The 6,092-nt window shown below is 43.2% G+C and overlaps 1 non-coding gene across 1 annotated transcript; it reads left to right on the top strand.

The window, feature by feature from the left end:
• The first annotated feature begins 1,236 nt into the window (after positions 1–1,236).
• Trnai-uau lies at positions 1,237–1,311 on the top strand. The gene has a single exon. It is a non-coding gene; the product is annotated as a tRNA-Ile (tRNA).
• The last annotated feature ends 4,781 nt before the right edge of the window (positions 1,312–6,092 follow it).

Below are 6,092 nucleotides of genomic sequence, written 5' to 3'. Positions count from 1 at the left end.
TAAACAATAAAATAGTTTTTACTAACTAGTTTAGTTAAAAAACTCTTACTTCTGAAAATTAACGATATGCTTCTGGTTCACTGGCGTTTATACAACCTGCCCACTGGAGCCTTGTAACAGTGATATCAGTTAACAGATAAGGCAGAACGATAGTTAAGAGAAAGAAACACCATTTAAAATAAGTATTTAAAACGTTAAAACGTCAGTTTAACCAACTGATTAAATCTACTTACCAAAACAAAGGAGGTGCCAGTTACATGCCTAGAAACATTTATACGTAAAAGAGTTATGGTTAATCGCGGGCTAAACTACGGTCTGCACAGGCACTAATGAAATCATTGTATAAGTAAAGATAAACAAAATGGCTATAAATAGTTTCCAGCTATGGTAATAATTTGTCGTTAGACCCAGAGAAAGTTAAGGAAATCGTCGTACCTCACAGTAAGTAAAATTAATAAATACACACTTGGAATATTAATCACAGAAAGCAGCAATAAGTGAATGTTCAAAGCTTGTTTTCCGCTGAGATCGGCAGAAATAGTTTTAGCATAAGGCTCTCACCAAATAATGTTTTCCTCCGTGAATGTCCGAGGAGTGAAGGCTTCGTAGCGCTCGATGTCCTGTGCCGAAGACGATTCTCGAAGTTAACCACCAATGCTGCTCGAATCACCTGCAAGTAAAAGGCGTCACATATAACTTTCCCACTCGGGCACAACATGGTATCATATGGCAGTGTACCGCCTCTACCCAGCACCGGTGTTATGCCTGGATTAACTCCAGCACACGACTGACTCGTGAACGTGACCCACCCGCTGAAGTTGGCGAAGCGGCGGCTGCCTCGACTGCGCACCGATAGTAAACACGTTCCCGCGACTTTGACAGAGACAGAATAGGAAACTACCGATCACGTGCCTTGCACGGCCCAATTCTCCTCTCCTATAATTAAAAAATACGAAGGAATCTCTGACCGTTAGAGAGACTAACTATCCCCTAAATAATTTATAGTTTTTTTTTGTTTAAGTGGACTGTATATTTTGTACCAGTTTTTAATTCTTTTACTATTAAACGCACACGCCATGCCCGAACTCGTACGGGACCTGGTAGATTAATCTGCCCCGAGTAATGAGTATGATGGGCAAACATCTATTAGGCGCACTACGAATGTAGTGGTGTGGACATGTGGATCTCACGGGGAGCGTGCAAGGGATAAGTCCCTGCAGACGTACTGTCCTCTGTGCCTGCGGTGGCTCAGATGGATTGAGCGTCTGCCATATAAGCAGGAGATTCCGGGTTCGAGTCCCGGTCGGGGCACACATTTTCAACATGTCCCCAATGAAGTACATCAACGCCTGTTTGCAGCTAGGGTGTCCATTTAATTATCATTTAACTTCGTGGGAGTTACAAACCATGCAGGACGCTGAACTAGGTAGCCATTCTTAAACAATACATGCAGCATAATATTGATGTAAAGGGGTGATGAGACTTACGGTTTGTGATTGCGCGCAAACGAATGCGAAACACAAAATTGTTAAGGCTTTTGTGGTCACTTGTTGACAAACTGCCTATTTGCTTCTGTCTCGGGTTCTTTGGCCGACGTTCGTCTGATTTTACTGACGCTTCGCGAGCACGAGTGGCTGGCATTGTCAAAGCTTCACCCTACAGCGGCAATGGAGGGTGAAGTTTGACAATGCCAGCCACTCGTGATGGTGAAACGTCAGTAAAATCATCAGACGAACGTCGGCCGAAGAACCCGAGACAGAAGCAAATAGGCAGTTTGTCGAATGCGAAACAGTCTATGTGGAACTTTACATGAAACTGGCTGCCATTTAAGATGTAGCTGCAGATAGTGCTATGATATGTTTTAGAGGCACGGCAACAGAGACATACAGAGGCTGAATTTGTGCAGTGGTCCCAGTGGTATGAACTGCAATGATACACTCTTTCCAGGAGGGATAGATCGCTCTAAAGGAGCATGATTTTTATAAGCAGACTAGGAATCAAGAAAAAGCAAGGTATTTTAACCAGCTGTTGGCTGAAAGCAGTGCTCATACCATAGTCGAAGCTCTATTTCGCCAGTTTTTCAACTCTTGCTTGCTGAGACGTAAATATTTTCTACTGCCTTGCAAAATCACGCGTACGAGAAAGATTCGTAGGGGCAGAGCACCTCCAACTTCTTACAGCACAATAAGTAACTTTGCAGTCAATTTATCGATCAGATTAGCAGTCGGCATAGTTGTATACGAATGCATTAAAGCATTAATGATATTTGCTCCTGACACAGCTCTTTTGGTACCTCTAATTTCAAGGGTTCCTTTCATATGCAGTTCCTCTTCAAATCCAGATTGGTCGGAGTTGATAACAATTTCCTTACTGAACGATGGGATAAGTTTGTTTGTCTCACCTACAAATTTTCGGGTTGGTTCCGGAGCTTGCTCTGCATCGTCAAACTGATGATTTGTTTGTAATTTAGGCATCTTACTTCCTCCAGTTATGTAGCACTGTTTGACGTTACGCAACCATCGACTGCTTCCCTTGAAGTCACTGTAAACTATGTAGCGCGCAGTTTGATGTGCATAATGTAGTAGGTCACTATCATGCACATTCTGTAAACTGTATGGAGCATATTTGAAACTCGCAAGCAACAGTTTTTGTACCTCTCTTATGCACTACAGGTCACATTGCTGTAGCCTTATTCGAATGCTGTTCATAACTGTTTTTTATGCTGCGTATGATCTTCAATAAAAAAATTGTTCAAATGGCTCTGAGCACAATGGGACTTAACATCTATGGTCATCAGTCCCCTAGAACTTAGAACTACTTAAACCTAACTAACCTAAGGACATCACACAACACCCAGTCATCACGAGGCAGAGAAAATCCCTGACCCCGCCGGGAATCGAACCCGGGAACCCGGGTATGATCTTCCATGTACGTAATTATATTTAGTACCCGCTCTTTGGACAATGATTGTTCTTTACCCCGTTCGACTGGAGACGGGATTTGTGGCTTAGCTGCCTGACTAGGATGATAAACGACGTGGCTGAACACCTGCTTGAATGTCACTTTCATTTTTTAAGCACGTTATCATCATCATTGTACTCCTCATGTACATTTTCCTCACATTCAAGCGTATACAACACCACACACTCTACTGACTCATCTTGCAGAAACGCTAATGTTTCATCTACCACTTCTTTCTCACTCTGTGAAATTCCTTGGGTACCTTTCTGGTGAAATGTCCACTTTGGCAACTGTTGTTGTAGGTATAATGCAACTTTTGCTTAGTTTATCGTTGCTATTGCTCTGCTTCGTTTCAACACCACAAGCACTGTAGCACGTTAGTCGTCGACTAAGCAATTCAACTACGCTCCGTAGCCCCATGTTGTGCTCACCATCCGATACTTCAAGTCCCGCCCCCTGTCGCCATTTGCGGCCAATATTGAGGTTGCAAGGTAGACAATATGTGGGGCGTCGAATGCCTTAAACATCACTGGCCTTTTGCGGCATCGTACACAAGGGGATCCATGTGAGAGCACAATTAATTGTTACGTCTATGGATCTGCCCTTTCTGAAGCACAACTGGCTCTGACTGGGGCCATTTAGCTCTCTGTGGGAGTGTAGTCTACTAGGCAGCAAGCGCTCCTGTACATTACCGAAGATGTTAAAACGATAAATTCTCCTGTAGCTCTTATGAATCCTTAGATCTATATCCATACTCTTCTGGGACATTACTGCTTGCGTAGATTCCAGACCACAGAAATTCTTCCTTTCCTTAGCGATTCGTTTAATAAGTGTGTGAAGGATGGAAGAATTTTGTTATTTTCAGCTTTCAGCGTTTCGCCATGAATGTGATGAGGACTGGGAGCTTCTCCATGCTTTTACTAAGTGATACCAACTGCAACTGAAACTAGAACGACACGTCAGCTTTAATATGGGCAACATACTTTCTCAGGCCTCTCTTTGAAGATAGTTATCATTTGTGCTGTTGCCCCTCTGGGAGAAGCGACTTCAGCAGGTATAGCTTTTCGCAGTAAACCTTTATAAAATTGAATCGTAGATTATCTTTTCGCAGTTAACCTTCATAAAATTACATCGAAGATTATTGTGCTGCTGTGCGACATTCGTTAGTTGTAAACAAGGGTCTAACAAATCTGCCGTATCGCATTGTGGTCGCTTCCAGTAGCATGCTGAAGGACTCTTGAAGACTTAACTGTTAGCTCTAGTCAGAGACAGAAAAGAACTTGGAAGAACAGTTGAACGTAATGGACAGTGTCTTGAAAGGAGGATGCAAGATGAACAAAAGCAAAACAAGGATAATGGGATGTAGTCGAATTAAACCTGGTGATGCTAAAGAAATTAGATTAGGGAACCAGACACTTTGCTGTTTGGACAACAAAATAATTGATGATGGATTAAGTAGAGAGGATATAAAATGTAGACTTGCAATGGCAAGAAAATCATTTCTGAAGAAGAGAAATTTGTTAACATCGAATATAGATTTAAATGTTACGAAATCTTTTCTTAAGGTATTTGGAGTGTAGCCATGTATGGAAGTGAGACATAGACGATAAACAGTTTAGATAAAAAGAAAACTGAAGCTTTCGAAATGTGGTGCTACGGAAAAATGCTGAAAATGAGATGCGTCGATCACGTAACTAATGAGAAGATACTGAATAGAATTGAGGAGACAAGGAATTTGTGGCAATATTTGGCCAAAAGAAGGGATCGACTGATAGGACACGTTCTGAGAGACTGAGGGACCATCAGTTTAATTTTGGAGGTAAGTGTAGCGGGTAACAATCGTTGAGGGAGACCAAGAGATGAATGCAGTAAGCAGATTCAGAAAGATGTTGGTTTCAGTGGTTATGTGGAGCTGAAGAGGCTTGCACAAGATAGAGCATCACGTAGAACTGTATCAGACCAGTCTTCGGACTGAAGACCACAACAACAACGACTACAACAGATGGATTTATCAAAGTGATGTCTATGTTGGGTGCGACACCATAACTGTTTTCCTACGTAGCTGGACAGCCCGCCCTGTTTACCATGTGGAGGTTTAATTCTTTAAATGCTTTCTGCATTTGTATACGACGACTGCACCGCAGCGTTGATTTTGCATTAGCGTCGATCGCTACTACATGTGGCGAACCTAGGGCATAATGTGCACAGTCTTTCAGCCTATGGTTAAATGTATGGTTCAGTGCAGTATAACGACAGCGTTGATTGGCCACTATGCCGGGTGGCCGAACTCCAAGGTCAGGATGCCGGAATACCACAACATAAGAGAAGAGTTGCAATACATACCTGATGAAATGTCAGAGAAAAGCTTTTAAAATCCATTCATTTATTATTCAAAAAACATTCGTTGTGTCGCTGCCCAGCATGCAAGCACCCACTCTACATAAACAGTGCACACGTAGGCGAAGAAGTCTCTGCCGTCAGTACCCAGTGCGTGGGCATGGCAGGCGGCAAGTAAGAAAGAGGTTATGAATAGAAAGTCACTGTGGGTTGGGTCAAAAGTTGCTGACGTAACCATAAGCTTTCGAGGAACTGATGACACCAGTGTCCCCTTTCCATGACAGCAATCACTGCGTAGGCAACCGTACTTGTTACATTTCGCTGTCATCAGCATCACATCCAGACAGTTGTTCCAAGGCCGGAAATAATCATGTCACAACTCTGTGACATCCCTGCCGTCACCCTCCCCGCCCAGCCCTCCCCCCACCCCTGCGCCCCACCACTACCCACACAACACCTGACCTGCCATCTCTCCCCTCCCCCCCCCCTTCCCGCTCCAAGTGTCTCATCGATGTCATCATGCTCTCAGCCAACTGCATGTGAGCAAGTTTCTATTTTTTATAACTCAGTTGTGCTAGTGGCATCATTTATCATTTGCTGTCTGTACATTGCCCAGTATGAAACGCTGTCAGCTGCAGCAATGATCTCCTGGGAAAAAGACGTATGTTTCCACACATATCTAATCATTATTATTGTTGTGTGTGTGTGTGTTTCTCTCTAAATGTAGGTTTTACTATTGCTGGAGACTATGATCCATTGCTGGACGAGACACTCAGGTGTCCCACAACTCAGGT

The sequence above is a fragment of the Schistocerca americana genome, chromosome 5, assembly GCF_021461395.2.
Source record: "Schistocerca americana isolate TAMUIC-IGC-003095 chromosome 5, iqSchAmer2.1, whole genome shotgun sequence".
In the NCBI taxonomy this organism is placed as follows: domain Eukaryota; kingdom Metazoa; phylum Arthropoda; class Insecta; order Orthoptera; family Acrididae; genus Schistocerca; species Schistocerca americana.
Note: the sequence above shows the minus strand (reverse complement) of the source record. Positions and strands in the feature narration are given on the sequence as shown.